The sequence below is a fragment of the Aethalodelphis obliquidens genome, unplaced genomic scaffold, assembly GCF_003676395.1.
Source record: "Aethalodelphis obliquidens isolate GAN/ISIS:26980383/991018 unplaced genomic scaffold, ASM367639v1 scaffold69, whole genome shotgun sequence".
Taxonomy (NCBI): domain Eukaryota; kingdom Metazoa; phylum Chordata; class Mammalia; order Artiodactyla; family Delphinidae; genus Aethalodelphis; species Aethalodelphis obliquidens.
In genome coordinates, this window is record NW_020838013.1 from 1,260,773 (window position 1) to 1,277,242 (window position 16,470).

The 16,470-nt window shown below is 46.7% G+C and overlaps 1 pseudogene; it reads right to left on the reverse strand.

Annotated features, from left to right (window-relative positions):
* Window positions 1-5,759: 5,759 nt before the first annotated feature.
* The window catches only part of LOC113611217 (solute carrier family 22 member 6-like), an 18,309-nt pseudogene continuing 7,598 nt past the window's right edge, over window positions 5,760-16,470 (reverse strand).

The following is a 16,470-nucleotide window of genomic DNA, read 5'->3' on the forward strand; positions in this document are numbered from 1 at the left end:
CATCTCTGGGCCCTTGCTCTGCTCACCTTAGTGTGTCCTTTGTGCGTGGCCTTCTGTGACTTTCCCTGGCTCAGCCCTGGAGAGCTCAACCTCCATCCAGCTGCCCCTTCTCTCCTCTTTTCTGGTCCCCAGAGGCCTGAGGGGTGCTGTCTGGGCCCTCCTGGCAGGGTTCAATGTGATGGCTTCCCATAGCCCCAAGTTGTGTTTCTCTGGTTCCCAATCCCATGCCCCAGCCTCAAGTCTCCCACACCCAGCCTCCAGCCTCCAGTCCTCAGTCAAGAGACCTTATTCCCCAGCCCCCTATGAGGCCTCTGGCCCCAAGTCTCCTGGTTCCCAGCCCCAGACCCCTGCACCTTGAACCTCAGCTCCCGGCCCTCGTCCCACTTCCCACCCATGGCTCCCAGCCTTCCCCTCTGAAGCCACGTCTGAGATGTTGGGTTCTAGGCAGTTGAAGTTGAGGCAGCACCTTCTCTCTCCCTAGCTGCATCTCTTGAGTCTTTGGGCCCGAGCCAGGGTCAAAGGAGAGCCAGGGCCCAGAGGAGAGGTAGGATGGGAGGTGAACCCTACAGGTATTTAAAGTAATTACCCTCCTCGCCCCATCATAAGCCTGGTTCAAGATGAGGGAACACCTTGGAGGCAAAAATATAGATTATGGTCTAGAACATTCTAGTGAGGCAAGTGGCAAGGGGTGGGGAGATGGTGGGAAGGTCAGTGCAGAGGGATGAGGGTGGTAAGCCTAACTCAGCAGGTGGCCCTGGGATGGGACTGGGCATAAGGGCCAGTCACAGGTGTAAAGATCCGTTTTCCAGATGTGGGAGCTGATGCCCTGTGACCTGTGGTGGGCTATGTAACCACTCAGTGGCTAGTGACTAACCCCAAATTGTCTCCTTGTATTGAGATCTCAATTTGCGCTTTCCAAAGTGCTTTCTCTTTCTTCATCACTTCTTCCTTCTAGAAATATTTTCTGTACAGCGCCTCTAAGGACACCCCCCCATTTTTTCTCCTGCTACGTCCCTGGCTGTTGTTCCTCAAACTCCTTTGCTGATTTTCCTCATCCTCCCACTGCCTAAACTTTGGAGTATCTGGGCTCAGTCCTTGGACCTTCACACCCACTTCACAGGTGACTTATGCCACCCACACATTGATAGCTTACACATTCATGTCTCCAGCCCAGCCTCTCCTCTGAACACCAGACTCGTATATCCAATATTTCCTCATCTGTAAAATGGGGATAATAATAGCTCAACATCACAGGGTTGTTATGAGGATTAAATGAGTTAAGACATGTAAAGCATTGGAAGAGTGCCTGCCTCCGATTAGTACTACGGCTGGAGCTATGATTATTGTTATCGCTGTCATTATTGCTGCCTGCCAGCTCCACTTGGATATCTAGAATCATCTCAGACATGACTCATCCCTAACCCAAAACTGCTCTATCTTCAGCCTTGCTTATCTCAGTAGATGGCAACCGTCTCCTTCCAGTAGCTCAGGCCTCAAACCTTGCAGTCATTCTTGACTTTACTCTTTCTCTCACATCCTGAATCTAATTCATTAGAAAATCCTGTTGTCTCTTCCTTAAATATATCCAGGGTGCGGCCACTGTGGTCTCGGCCAGGGTCATCTCTCACCTGGATAACTGCCTCCACACTGGTCTTCCTGCTTCTATCCTGACTCATTGTGCAGTCTGTCCTCAACGTAGCATTCAGAAGGTTCCCTTTGACATATAAGTCAAATCATATCCCTCCACCCTTTGAGATGCTCTATCAACTTATCTTTTTCAGAGTAAAGCTCCAGGCCTTATAAGTACTTGCAAGGCCCCTGTGTGATCAGCTTCTTCTCCCTCCTTGATCTAATTTCCTTCCACTGCTTCCTTGCTACTCTGCTCCAACCACGTGGGCCTTGTTATTCCCAGAACATGCCAAGCACTTTCCTTACTAGATGACTTTGCACTACTGTTACCTTTGCCCGTTAATAGTAAAGAAACCATCAAGTTTCTGCAAGATAAAGATGATAATGAGATCATACAAAGGGCTAGGGCTTGGGGCAGTGGGCACAGAGAGGAACCCAGAGACCTTGGCAGGGGCCAGATCATGAATGTCCCTGAATGCCTCCTGAGCAGTGGGCAGCCAAGGAAGGTGGTGTGTGCAGGGCAGGGCTGGACTCCCCTCAGGTACAAAGTCTCAGGGGTGCCAAAAAACTCAGTCATCAAAATATGTAATATTTTAACGTAATATTTAAAAGAATCAAAATTAATGCAAAAAAAATCTACGATGAACAAAATGTCAAACTTGAAAAAGAATTTATTTATTTAGTTTTGGCTGTATCGGGTCTTTGTTGCTGCGCACAGGCTTTCTCTAGTTGCCGCAAGCGGGGGCTACTCTTTGTTGCGGTGGGCGGGCTTCTCATTACGGTGGCTTCTCTTGTTGCAGAGCCCGGGCGCTAGGTGCGTGGGCTTCAGTAGTTGTGGCACGCAGTCTCAGTAGTTGTGACTCACGGGCTCTAGAGTGCAGGCTCAGTAGTTGTGGTGCAGGGGCTTAGTTGCTCTACGGCGTGTGGGATCTTCCCGAACCAGGGCTCGAACCCATGTCCCCTGCATTGGCAGACAGATTCTTAACCACTGTGCCACCGGGGAAGTCCCAAAATGTCAAACTTTGAAGGGAAGACAGGGGCAGGGTGAGGCAGGAGAGGTGACTCCAAGTGCCTTTCATCCTAGTCCCAGCCCTGGACTCAAAATCCTTCTGGGAGGATGAACTGGACATGGATACCACTGGGAAGGCCCAGGGAGAAAAAGAGGTGCAGAGACCCGGCCCAGGGACTGGACAGGACTTTCCTGGTTTGTAAAATGCGGGTAGCAGGTCTTGTCCCGCAGGAACCCCGGAGGATTAGTGAGATAATGGAGAGAAACCCTGCGTTGGTGGTGGTGCAGGTTGGGTTGGGAGGCAGGTAAAGGCCAGAGAGGGGTGGGGCATGGCACAGGGGCGGGGCTGCGAGGGGGAAGGGGCACTTACCTGGCTCACTCAGGTGAGGACGGTCCCGAACCAGTCATCCGGCCAGGAAGGGAGGAGTGCAGCAGGTGAAGGAGCTGAGAGGTGGGACCAGGTGATGAGGCCTCGAGCTCGAGCTCGAACCTGGGGCCAGGTCTCAGGGGCAGAGCCAAGGCCGAGAGGCGGGGCCCGGGCCGGAGACGCAGCTGAGGCTCTGAAGGCTGGGTTGGTAGGATGAGGGGGGGGCCAGAAGCCGGGGTCGGGGCAGGGCCAAGGCTAAGCGTCCGTAGAATCAGAGACCAGGACGAGTGGGATTCCGGCGGGTACCTGCGGTTTCGATGCGCGGTTGCACATTTGCGCCAGCAGCTTCAGAGCCAGGTACAGGTCGCACGGGCCCTCCTCCGCCCCTCCCTGGGGCTGGGGCAATAGGTGCCTGTCTGTGGATGCGGCAGGAGGCAGGCTTCCTGGGCCAGTGTAGAGTCCCATTAGCTCAGGAAGGAGCCAGAGCAGGCCTTGGGTAGGCAGCTGAGCATGGATGAACTGTTGGCTTTCCGGGCTGGGCAGCCACAGCTCGCGTCCACCCGCTCCTGCCTCTCTGCAGCCGCTGCCAGAGCCCCTCATCGCCTCCACCCCCAGCCCAGGACGGGTACAAGGACCAGGAATCCTGGGTTCTCTTCTGGACTGCAGATCATGCCATCCTCCATCCCTCTTTCACGTGGTCTTCCCAGTGCCATCAGTACCGGTTCCTGCCATCCCGGGAGAGGCAGGCAGAGGCTGAGGAGGAAGAAGGGCCTGAGGGATGGAGGGATGAGACCAGATCTCAGTGACTCCTCTTGCTGTGTTTTGCCTTCTTGGGCCTCATCAGTGCCAACCCGAGGCTCACTGGAGGCGGAGAAGAGGAGGAGAAGCGCCTGGAGTCCAGCAGGAAAGCTTGGATGAGTTGGGAGGCTGAACTTCCTGGACAAGAGCCCAGGTGTAAGAGGCACACTGCTCCAGCAGCCAGTATCCGGCCTGGAGGGCTGAGACTAGCCTGCTTCAGCATTCTTCTTCCCTTTCTTCTTTTCTCCTTTGTTTCCAGATGTTAGCATCTGCCTCAGGGAGGGGGAAGAGTTTCACAGCCTCCTGATTGGCTGCGTTCATTTTAGTCCCTTCTCTGCTTCCAGGAAAGACTGAATAGGGAGGTGGGGGAAGCAAGAGGCATAAAGGTTTTCAGTGTAACTAAAAGAAAGCCGTGAAGGGAGCAGAGGAAACTGGCGAGAAACGTGGGAGCGCGGTGTGTGTGTGTGTGTGTGTGTGTGTGTGTGTGTGTGTACACACATGATTTCTGCTGTCAAGTCAACTGAGTCCAAGTGGGGACTCCGTTGTTTCTTAGCTGTGTCTCACAACCTTCCTCAGCCTAAGGATAATACTACTACTTACCTTGTAGCTTATCAAGCATTTTGGCACATATAATGACATTATAGTGTCATATAGGATAGTTTTCCTGCCCTAAAAATCCCCCGTGTCCCTCCTATTCATCCTTCTTCCCTCCCTCTGAGCCTTGAGCAACCACTGATGTTTTTACTGTCTTCATAGATTTCACTTTTTTTTTTTTTTTTTCGGTACGCGGGCCTCTCACGGTTGTGGCCTCTCCCGTTGCGGAGCACAGGCTCCGGACGCGCAGGCTCAGCGGCCATGGCTCACGGGCACAGCCGCTCCGCGGCATGTGGGATCTTCCCGGACCGGGGCACGAACCCGTGTCCCCTGCATCGGCAGGCGGACTCTCAACCACTGCGCCACCAGGGAAGCCCCATAGATTTCACATTTTTGATGCTACTGTAAATGGTATTCTTTTTAAAATTTCAAATTCCGGTTGTTTATTGCTAGTATATAGAAATACAATTCTTTTTTTAAAAAAATGTATTTATTTATTTATTTATTTATGTTTGGCCGTGTTGGATCTTCGCTGCTGCGTGCAGGCTTTTCTCTAGTTGCGGCGAGCGGGGGCTACTCTGTTTCGGTGCGTGGGCTTCTCATTGCGGTGGTTTCTCTCTCACTGTTTTTTTTTTTTTTAAATAAATTTATTTATTTTATTTATTTATGTTTGGCTGTGTTGGGTCCTTGCTGCGCGCAGGCTTTTCTCTAGTTGCGGTGAGCGGGGGCTACTCTTCGTCGTGGTGCGTGGACTTCTCATTGCAGTGGCTTCTCTTGTTGCGGAGCACAGGCTCTAGGTGCACGGGCTTCAGTAGTTGTGGCACGTGAGCTCAGAAGTTGTGGCTCGTGGGCTCTAGAGCGCAGGCTCAGTAGTTGTGGTGCACGGGCTTAGGTGCTCCACGGCATGTGGGATCTTCCAGGGCCAAGGCTTGAACCCATGTCCCCTGCATTGGCAGGCGGATTCTTAACCATTGCGCTGCCAGGGAAATCCTAGAAATGCAATTCTTTAAAAATATTGATCTGACAGCCCACAACCTTGCTAAATTTGTTTTCATTGTGGTAGCATTTGTGTAGATTCCATTGGATTTTCTACATAGACGATCGCTGCATGAGTTTTTGGTCAGAGAGTTAGCTGAAGTGGAGCGGCCTCTGTGGAAACAGTGGGAGAAGTTGTGCATAGCTACTTTTAATGAAATGGTAGGGTGGATCTGGCTAGGAGTGGGGGGCCCAGGGGAAGTATTCCCTGGAACCACAGGTCTAGTAGAGGTCCCTCCCGTCTTCCCCTGCCTGCCATTTCTCCATTCCTCCACTTGGTGTGGACGTACAGGAGATGCAGGGGCTCTGGCCACTCTCTGCCCCTTCTCACTTCTCAGGAGGACTGGAGTGGGACCATCTGCTGCTCTGCTGCATGTGCCCCGATTTCTCTTTCCACCTACGGGGGAAGGAGAAGCAGGGTGTGGGAGTAGAGATGGGGGATGCTTTTTAGATGTTTGTGCTCAGCTGTCCCATTTTATGCCCAAATCTCCCACTATTTCCAAGAGTCCCAGAAAGGATTCTAGGGGACTCAGCCTATCTGTGAGAACAGGACCAGGAGCCAAAGGAAGCAGGAAGCCTGGATTCTGGCTGTGGCTTCACCAGAGTCCAGCTGAATGACCCCAGGTAAGTCCCTGCTCTCCCCTGGGTCTGGCCTTTTTTTGTTTAATGGGGCTGGATCAAGGATTTGTGAGGGCCTTATAGCTCTGAGTGTAGGGAGGGGAGGGGAGCAGGCAGCGTACCTTCTCTCCACGTCCTGCAGTGTGTTGGGCAGTGGCAGCCCCAGAGTCTCTGGCAGGAGAACAGGGATGGGGCAGGCAGCCACAAGGACTGCTCCGTAGATGAAGAGAGGCAGGGAAGGGTAGAGCTCAGAGGTCATGCCCACCAGTGGGCTCAGAATGCTGCCTATGTTGGCCAAGGTGGTTGTCACACTCGGACCTCTCTGCCTGTGGAGAGGAAGAGCACCTTGGTGAGGCCGGTGAGGCTTGTGGGTGCCCTAACTCTGCCTGCCAATGGTGTTTTCTTTTTTCACATTCTGTACACAGCCAAATGCTTGCACTTACCTTGGCTAAGAGGAAAGTTGGAAGCAAATGGTTTTGGAACCAGGAAGCCTGGGTTCCAGTTCCAGTTTGAACCTGCTGTATAACTGAACATGTCCCCAACCAACCTCTCCCCCAAGCTCCAGATGCTATATCTAGCTTCCTACTTAACACCTTAATTTGGATGTCCAAAGGGCCCCTCAAATTGTAGATGGCCAAGAACTTTTCGTTTCTACCTCCAAATCCTTGCTCAGATTTCCCCATCCTGGCACAGGGCACTTCTAACCACTCAGTTGCTCAAGCTCAAGTATCTGTAATTATCCCCGATACCTCCTGTTCCCTTATTTCCCCACATCCAAAATATGAATTTGGTTGGCTCTTCTTCCAGAACACATTCAGAATCAGTTCCTCTTCTCCATCTCTACAACCACTGCCCTCCAGTTCATGCGAAGCCATTTTCACCTCTATTTATTGTTTTAAAGATTTTTTTTGGATGTGGACCATTTTTTAAAAAAATTTATTTATTTTATTTTTATTTATTTTTGGCTGCGTTGGGTCTTTGTTGCTGGGCGTGGGCTTTCTCTAGTTGCGGTGAGCGGGGGCTATTCTTCGTCGCAGTGCGCGGGCTTCTTGTTGCAGTGGCTTCTCCCTAGAGCATGGGCTCTAGGCGCGCGGGCTTCCGTAGTCGTGGCTCGTGGGCTCCAGAGCCCAGGCTCAGTAGTTGTAGTGCATGGGCTTAGTTGATCCACGACACGTACGATCTTCCCAGACCAGGGCTCGAACCCGTGTCCCCTGCGTTGGCAGGCGGATTCTTAACCACTGTGCCACCAGGGACGCCCAGATGTGGACCCTTTTAAAAGTCTTTTATTGAATTTGTTACAATATTGTTTCTGGTTTATGTTTTGTTTTGTTCTTGGCCACGAGGCATGTGGGATCTTAGCTCCCCGATTAGGGATTGAACCCGCACTCCCTGCATTGGAAGGCAAAGTCTTAACCATTGGACTGCCAGGGAAGTCCCCATTTTCACCTCTTGACAGTACTATTGCAGTAGCCTCCTGACTGGTTTTCCCATTTTCACTCTTGGTCCTTCTATCCCCAGCCTATTCTCCATGAGGAAGCCAAAGTGATCTTTAAAACTGTAACTCAGATATTTTCACCCTCTGCTTAAAAACATCCTGTTGATATCTCATCATGCTAGAATAAAATCTGACCTCCTTCTAAATCCCTACATGCTTGCTCCTTGCCTGCGAAGTTCTTATCTTGTGCCCTATCCCTTTGTTTCCTCATTTATTCCTTAGTGTTTGCCTTTGATCTTTACCAAGGAGACCTACCCTGATCATCTTATCTAAAGCTACCCAGTCACTCTCTTTTTCTACTTTTTTTTTGGATCTCAGAGGCAGAGGGTTGAGTTACTCATAACCCTCAGTTCATGACCTTACCCTCTATTATCATTTGTCCTTGAAAGGCTCCCTTATTCCCCCCCACTTAATTGTTTACTCCTTTTATTATCATTACCCACTCCTAATCCCCTCCTTGCCAAAGTCAACCATTCTATTGCGTTTGATGTGCATTTTTTTTAAGGTTTATTTATTTATTTATTTATTTAGTTGTATTGGGTCTTTGCTGCTGCATGTGGGCTTTCTCTAGTTGTGGCGAGCGGGGTCTACTCTTGGTTGTGGTGCACGGGCTTCTCATTGCGGTGGCTTCTCTTGTTGCGGAGCACGGGCTCTAAGCACGCGGGCTTCAGTAGTTGTGGCACATGGGTTCAGTAGTTGTGGTGCACGGGCTTAGTTGCTCCAAGGCATGTGGGATCTTCCCGGACCAGGGCTCAAACCCATGTCCCCTGCACTGGCAGGCGGATTCTTAATCATTGCTCCACCACGGAAGTCCCTGCATTTTTTATTTGTATATGTTCTTGTAAAATGTGTATTGTTTTGTGTGCAAATATTTTAACTTACCTAAATGGTAGAGGTAATAGATCATTCTATTTCTCATTTCACTCAGCACTCTGTTTCCTGACCAGGGATTGAACCTGGAACCTGGCAGTGAAAGCGCCGAGTCCTAACCACTGGACCGCCAGGGAATTCCACTCTGTCTTTTAAATTTGTCCATTGTGTCCTTCACTAAGCAGAAGTCCTTTTTGATATAATGAAATTGATATAGCTACCATGTTTCTCTCTTCCTCTTCCTCCCTCTCCCTTTCTTTCCCCCTCCTTTCCCACTCCCTGCTCCCCTCCATCTCCATCTCCATCTGCATCTGCATCTCCATCTCTATCTATCTCCAAGCCCTCTCTTCAATTCTGCTTGTCTCTTCTTGCACCAAGAAAGCCATGGCTTTGTTGTATGTCTTAATAGATGGTAGAGTGAGACTCTCTTCTTTGCTTTTCTGTTTCAGAATTGACTAGCAATTGTGGTCTTTTTTCTTCCATATAAATTTTAGAGTAAGTTTTTGGAGTTCCTAAAAAATGATCTAATTGAAATTCTGATTAGATTCTGTTGAATTTCTATAAATTTCTAAGAGTTAACTTCGAGAGGATGGACATCTTTATTATGTCATTCTAAACAAGAGTGTGGAATGTCTCTCCACTTACTAAAATAATCTTTGTGATCTTAAAAATGTTTCAGAAATTTTCTCCATGGAAGTCTTGGCTGTCCTCTGTTAATTTCCTGATAATATCTAGCTTTTGGTGTTATTCTGAATGGTGTCTTCATTTTCAAAGATTTTCTATGTCATTTTCTGGATTATTTCTCTAGATTATTGCTTCTAGGTTATTGCTATTGACATTTTGGTAATTTGATTTTGTATCCAGCATCCTGCTGAACTCTTTTATTAGTTTTAATTGCTTATTGATTTTATTGGTTTATCTAGGTCAATGATCATATACTCTCTAAATAATGATGTTTTAAACGCTTGTCTTTTAAATTGCTTATTTCCTTCCCAGGAGAGCTGTGCTGTCCAGGACCCCCAGTACTGTGTTAAACAGTTGATTCTAAGATCAAAGCGAATGCACATGACTTTCTTCATTATGTATAGTGTTTGTTCAGGTGCTCTGCTTAACTCTCTGGGCTCCCAATTTCCCTTAGATGGTTGGCCTAGTTTTCCCTGACTCTTATTCCAGCTCTTTGGTGGACGTTTAAAAATACTTTAAGGATATTTAAAAATACTTTATACTTTTTGGGGGTTATTGTCAATGTTATTTTTTTATTTTAATGGAAATAGAAGTCCTTTTTTTCTAATAGATTTCCAGAAGTTCTTTATAAATGCTGCATACAAATCCCTGTAAATGCCTTCTTTTTCTCTTTTCACCTTGTTTATAGTGAAACAAATGACCAGGATTAAAAAAAAATCCAACGTAGAAAACTTTATCAATGTGCCTTTTTTGGTTAGCCTTTTTTTCTTTATGTCTTCAGAAATCCTCCCCTCTTCAGCAGAAATTAACTTTTCTTTAAGGTTGAAATATGATTGCATTTTATTTATTTCCCAGATGGGTTAGTAGATGTCCTGGTACTATTTGTTAAATAGGCCACGTTTTATCCTATCATCTGCAGTGCTTCCTCTGCAAGTTTTCCTACGTGTGGGTCTGTTTTGGAGCTTACTATTCTTTTCCACTGGACAATTTGTTCTTTCCTGCTCCAGCATCCACTATCTTAATTACTACAATTTTATAATAAGAGTTTATAATATGCCTTGATTTCTGGTAGGGCAAGTCCTTCCCCTCTGTCCTTTTTAAAAAAGTACCTTGGTTATACTTGGTCCACAGCACTTTTATATACATTTTAGAATTTGCTTGCTAGTTTCTTGAAAATATCTATCGGGATTTTTTTTTTCGGTACGCTGGCCTCTCACTGCTGTGGCCTCTCCCGTTGCGGACCACAGGCTCCGGACGCACAGGCTCAGCGGCCATGGCTCACGGGCCCAGCCGCTCCGCGGCATGTGGGATCTTCCCGGACCGGGGCACAAACCCGTGTCCCCTGCATCGGCAGGCGGACTCTCAACCACTGCGCCACCAGGAAAGTCCTATCTATTGGGATTTTGATCAAAATTGCATTGAATTTATAAATCAATCTTGGAATCACTAACATTTTAATATCATCTTATGTCAATTATGAGTTGACATATTATGAGATTTCCTCTCCATGCACATAATACATTTATTTACATTTTCTTTAATACCTTTTAGTATAATTTAAAAATTTTCCTTGAAAAAAGTCTAATTTTTAGAAGAGTAGAGAATGCAGTTGATCTTTTGCTTATTGACCTATCTAGCCACCTTGCCAAACTTTACTATTTCTAATAATTTTAGATTTTTATATAGATTTTTAAAATTAATTTTTATTGGAGTGCAGTTGACTTACAATGTTGTGTTAGTTTCTGCTGTACAGCAAAGCGAATCAGTAAAGTTATACCTATATATAGATCCACTCTTTTTTGGATTCTTTTCCCACATAGGTCATTACAGAGTATTGAGTAGAGTTCCCTGTGCTATACAGTAGGTTCTTATTAGTTATCTATTTTATATACATACAGTTATATCCTCTCTAAATAGTGGTAGTTTTGATTTTTCCTTTCCAGTCCTATTTCTGTTATTTGTTATTCTTATCCTAGGCATTGACCACACTCTCCAGGATAATGTTGAATAGAGGAGGAGACAGCAGGCACATTGGTCTTATTCCCAAGTTTAAAGAGAATGTTTCTAGGGCTTCCCTGGTGGTGCAGTGGTTAAGAATCCGCCTGCCAATGCAGGGGACACGGGTTCGAGCCTTGGCCCTGGAAGATCCCACATGCCGCGGAGCAACTAAGCCCGTGCACCACAACTACTGAGCCTGCGAACCACAACTACTGAGCCCGTGTGCCACAACTACTGAAGCCCACGCACCCTAGAGCCTGTGCTCTGCAACAAGAGAAGCCACTGCAATGAGAAGCCCATGCACTGCAACGAAGAATAATCCCCGCTCTCCGCAACTAGAGAAAGCCCGCGCAGCAACGAAGACCCAACGCAGCCAAAAATAAATAAAATAAATTTAAAAAAATACAAAAAAAGAGACAGTGCTTCTAATGTTTCACCATCAAGAAGTAATATTTGCTGTGGATTTTTGGTAGATGTTCCATATCAACTTAAATTTCCTTCTATTGTTGTTTTACTAAGACTATTTTTAATGGATGCTAATTTTTATTAAATATTTTTTGTTTTTATTGGGATGATAATCTATTAATATAGATTAATAGATCTATATTAATATATTTTAATTTTTGTGATATTAATATATTTTCTAAAGTAAAACTACCCTTGCTTTCCTGAGTCAGCTCTCCTTGGTCATAATGTATTATCATTTTTTATACATCACTGGATTCATTTTTCTAATATTTTGTTTAAGATTTTTGTATCTGTTTATGAGTAATACTGGCCTGTAATTTTATTTCGCAACTATCCTCTTTTGGTTTCAGGATCACCTGGCCTCACAGAATGTATTTGGCATAATTTCCCTTTTTCTCTTTTTTGGGGCAGTGTTTGTATAACATTGGAAGATTTGTTCCTTAAAAGTGTGGTGGAACTCACCTGTATTAATATCTGGGTCTGGTGTTTTCTTTGAGGCAAGATTTTAAAGTTTACTCTTCAGAATTTTTTTTTCTTTTTCTTTTTTTTTTTTTTGCGGTACGCGGGCCTCTCACTGTTGTGGCCTCTCCCGTCGCGGAGCACAGGCTCCGGACGCGCAGGCTCAGTGGCCATGGCTCACGGCCCCAGCCGCTCCGTGGCATGTGGGATCTTCCCGGACCGGGGCACGAACCTGTGTCCCCTGCATCAGCAGGTGGACTCTCAACCACTGTGCCACCAGGGAAGCCCCCAGAATTTTTATTTATTCTAGAATCAGTTTTCCTATATATTTTTTTAAGGAATTTGTCAATTTCATTTAAATTTAAAATTTATCAGGACTTCCCTGGTGGTCCAGTGGTAAAGAATCTGCTTTCCAATGCAAGGAACGCGGGTTCCATCCTTGGTTGGGGAACTAGAATCCCACATGCCATGGGGCAACTAAGCCCACAGCCTCAACTACTGAGCTAACGCGCCTCAGTGAGGGAGCCTGCATGCTGCAAACTGCAGAGGCCACATGCTCTGGAGCCTGTGTGGCCCAACCAGAGAGAGAAAACCCACATGCCACAACTAGAGAGAAGCCTGAGCCACAACGAGGACCCCGATGCAGCCAAAAAAAAAAAAAAAAATTTATCAGTATAGACTGGTTTATAGTTTTTTGCATCTTTAATTACTTAATTAAATTTTTGCATCTTAATTTCTCTAGATCTATAGTTCAGTTTTTTTAAATTCCTAATATTTATTCGTGTCCAGTTTTCTATTTTTTTATTATTATTACTAGGCATTTGTCCATTTCACTGATATTTTCAAAGGTTGACTTTTTTGTTTTGTTGACCCTCTTTTTTATACATTTGTTTTCTATTTAATCTGTTTCTGGTACTATTATTATTGTGTTTTATAGATAAGATGACTGAGCATTTGGACTAGTTACCTTTTATACCAGAGCCATATTCTTTTTTTTTTTTTGGCCATGCCCTGAGGCTTGTGGGCTCTTAGTTCCTCAACCAGGGATTGAACCTGGGCCCCAGCAGTGAAAGCGCCGAGTCCTAACCACTGGACTGCTGGGGAATTCTGAGCCATATTCTTAACCATTGTACTTTTTTTGGTCTTAAAGTCTATTTCGGTTTCTATATCTACCTAACTTTCTTCTGGTTAACATTTGTCTAGTATAACCTTTTCTATTTCTCCACATTTAAGATTTTCATGGTCTAACATTTTAAATGGGTCTCTTGTAAACTTCATGAACTAGACTTAAATAAAATCAACTTGGACAATCTCTGCCTCTTAACTGGTAGGTTTAATCTATTTATATCTATTGTTGTGACATATATTTTGAGTTATTGATACCATCTTACTTTTTGTCTTTAATTTGTTCTAATTTCTGTATGTTTTTTTCTCCTTTGTTGCCTTAAAAAATAATTGATTGACCTTTGTGTCCTTTCTGGCTGGAAACCTTTTGGCTCTAGGACCTCATTGTTCCATTCCAGGACTCTTCCCCAACACCCCTAGGAGAAAACAATGTTTTTACCTTGCAATAGGTCCTCTTCCCCTCCTTCCAATTCCCTGCCCTAAGGGATGTGCTTTTGATAGGCGCATACTTTGATTAGTTGTTTGCACTGGGAGAGGGTGTTTTGGAGAGACCCCTTCTCATGGGAGGCTTAAGTAACAATTGATGAATTATAAGAAAGAAGCATGCATTAATGCCAAGAGTTTTGCTTTGCTGAGTGATGTATGCAGATATACAGCCAGAGATGAATTCCTGGGAGGAGATTTTAGCAGTTATGTGGAGGAAGTATCAGGAGAGAGAAAGAGGAGAAGAATAAGTGACTGTTAGCCAAGAATGGTTTTTTGTTTTTTTTTTTTTGCTGTACGCGGGCCTCTCACTGTTGCGGCCTCTCCCGTTGCAGAGCACAGGCTCTGGACGTGCAGGCTCAGCAGCCATGGCTCATGGGCCCAGCCGCTCCGCGGCATGTGGGATCCTCCCGGACTGGGGCACGAACCCGTGTCCCCTGCATTGGCAGGCGGACTCTCAACCACTGCGCCACCAGGGAAGCCCCCAAGAATGGATTTGAGGGACAACAGAAATGCCTATTAAGTGTTTTGGCTGTGTGGTATGTGATATGAGCATCTCTTCCATCCCCCAAGGAGTCTTCATAAAATCAACAATGTTTAGTGACACTTTTTAGGGCATTTTTCTCCTTAGAGATGTGCCGAAGTACAGTGTCCTGTCTCAAGGTTGGTAAAGGGCACAGTGAGAAGCTGTCCATAGAAGACAATCTTATATGAGCTACACTGAAATTAATTAAGAATTAAACAATATTATTGGCACCGGAATAGACAGACAAGTCCATGGAACTGAATAGTCCAGAAACAGTATAAGATAAGGGTGCCAGGCAGGAAAGTTTGGGTTACTCCTAGTGGGGGAAGGTAGTGGGTGTTCTAGGTGTTCTAGGAGATGCTATGCCCATCTGTGACTTATTTTGAACCCTCTACCCTACCCTGAGGTCCCACGCACCTGGAGTAGTTGAGGATGACAAAGAGGGGCAGAGAGACCAACAGCTGCAGGTGGCACCAGTGGGGCACAGCATAAGCCATGCCAGCCAGGAAGAGCTGGCCTACAGTGGGGACAAATCCAAATAAGAGGCCCAGACCTGGCCGGGCATGGGTGGGCAGCCACTCCAGATCTGGGGAGAAGAGCAGAGCTTAGGTTGAAGTCAGGGCTGTGTGAGTACGTGTGTATTTGGGGGTGGTTGTCGCTTCCAGAAGGAGGACGCTCCTCACATTGGAGTAGAAGGGCTCTTCTCTTGAGCGCAGTCCTACTCTGCACCCCTAGGTCCCTCACAGGGTAAAGCAAGGGTGGTTTGATCTCTGGTTAGGTTCCGTGTGTGTGGAGAAAGGAATGGGCTAGAAGACTCTGAATTCCCAGGCATTCTCCTATTCAGTGTCCCCAACCCCAACATTCATGTTTCCTCACTTCTCCCAAACCTCTTTTGAATGGCCTCCAGCCACTCCCTCTGCACCTCCTTCAACTCATTTTAATTCAGCAGTTATTTAGAGGTGAGGACTCTGTGCCATGCCCTTTGCTTGACCTGGGAAATAGAGATGAATGAGCCTTACCCTCAGGCCATTCTGCACCACTGTCGTTTCTTCCAATGGGTCGCTCTCTGGCCTCTGGGCCTTGTATATTCTTTTTAAAAATAATTAATTAATTTATTTGGCCGCTCTGCTTGGCTTGTGGGATCTTAGTTCCCTGACCAGGGATCAAACCCAGGCCCCCTGCAATGGAAGCTTGGACTCCTAACCACTGGAATGCCAGGGAATTCCCTATTCTTTTTGTCTAGAACTCTGCCCCAGAACCTTACTCCTTTCTTTCTGTCTCACTTTTCGTTCAGTTCTGAGCTTAGCTGTCACCTCTTCTGGGGAGAGTTCCTGGCTCCCCAAGTCCTGATTGAACACTCCACTTCTGAACTCCCACATCACCCAGGATGGCCCTCATCCTAGCCTTTAGTAAACCAATTTGTAACTGCTTGGCACTCTCTCCAGTCAACTATTAACTCTTTGAGGTCATAGGTAGTGTCCTCTTGTTCACTTGTGTATTCCCAGTGCAGGATGTTACACAAATTAAATGCCTTTCAAAATTGTATTGAATAAAGAAATGTTGAATTAAAGACTCCCTGTGTGACTGTCTTCTCTAAGCAACCCTACTCCAATCTCTGAGGCTTTATTTAGTTTATCCTTACAATGATCCCTAAATATCTAGGATGAATTCCAGCCCCCAGTAATCAGAGCTACCAAAGAGGTCATGATCTTATCTTTTTTTTCTGCCCGGGGCACTGCCTACTCCAGGAGAGGCCCAGATAGGTCAGGACCGGCTGGAACAGGTAGACTCCACTTTGTACTCAGGGAAGGAACTGAGGTTTGACTTTGTCAGGTCTGCTGGTTCACTGGATCCCTGTGATTGAGGAGTCCCCACGAGCCTGGCCCTCCCGGGTTCCCTCCCACTCAAAGTCATGGAAGTGCTGCTGGCGCCCGACAGCCATGCCTGAGAGGAAATGGAACGCGCAGTAGGTTGGGAAGTTGAGTGCGAAGGCAGCACAGGTCCCTGAGACTAACTGCAGGTAGCTCCAGATCAGCACCTTCTGACAGCCCAGCCTGTGAAAGGAGGGGAAACCTGGGTCTGGAGAGCACATTGCTTGCTCCCCTGCCCCATGTCCCTGGCTGTCTCATCCTTGGTGCCCTGGGCAATCTAACAGCTGCTTGTAAGGCTGCCCACCTGTGCCCATCAGGTAGATGCTGAGATGGGAGATAGGGAATAATTGGGTGAGGGCTGGCATCTAGGGGACCTGGTGTTGGGAGGATCCTTGGGTTGCTGCTGTCCAGGGTCCTGACGCATCCCAGCATACCTCTGTG